The sequence below is a fragment of the Arachis duranensis genome, chromosome 6 (assembly GCF_000817695.3).
Source record: "Arachis duranensis cultivar V14167 chromosome 6, aradu.V14167.gnm2.J7QH, whole genome shotgun sequence".
Taxonomy (NCBI): Eukaryota; Viridiplantae; Streptophyta; class Magnoliopsida; order Fabales; family Fabaceae; genus Arachis; species Arachis duranensis.
The window spans coordinates 60,537,627-60,538,448 of NC_029777.3; positions in this window are offsets into that span (position 1 = coordinate 60,537,627).

Sequence of the window (822 nt, forward strand, 5' to 3'; positions counted from 1 at the left end):
AATCCAAAAGGAGAGTGCAAAGCCATTGACTTAGTCAACATGGCCGAATGCATCAAGGAGGAGAAGGACGAAAATCCCAGAGAGGAAGACCTCCTGGGACGTCCTTCAAGCAAGAAGGAGCTTCCTATTAAGGATCCTGAGGAATCTGAGGCTCATACAGAGACCATAGAGATTCCATTAAATCTCCTTCTGCCATTCATGATCTCTGACTATTATTCATCCTCTGAAGAGGATGAAGATGTGACTGGTAAGCAAGTTGCTCAATATCTAGGAGCTATCATGAAACTGAATGCCAAGCTATTTGGTAATGAGACTTGGGAAAGTGAACCTCCCTTGTTCATTAATGATTTGGATACTTGGATTCAGGAAACTCTACCTCAAAAGAGACAAGATCCTGGCAAGTTCTGAATACCTTGCACCATTGGCACCATGAGCTTTGAAAAAGCTCTATGTGATCTTGGGTCAGGGATAAATCTTATGCCACTCTCTGTAATGGAGAAGTTGGGGATCATTGAGGTACAACCTGCCTTGTTCTCATTAAAATTGGCAGATAAATCCACTGCCTTGTTCTCATTACAATTGGCAGACAAATCCATAAGACAAGCTTATGGAATGGTAGAGGACGTGCTAGTAAAGGTTGAAGGCCTTTACATCCCTGTTGATTTCATAATCTTAGACACTAGGAAGGAAGATGATGAATGCATCATCCTAGGAAGACCTTTCCTAGCCACAGCAGGAGCTGTGATAGATGTCAATAGAGGAGAGTTAGTCCTTCAATTGAATGGAGAATATCTTGTATTTCAAGTACATGGCAATCCCTCT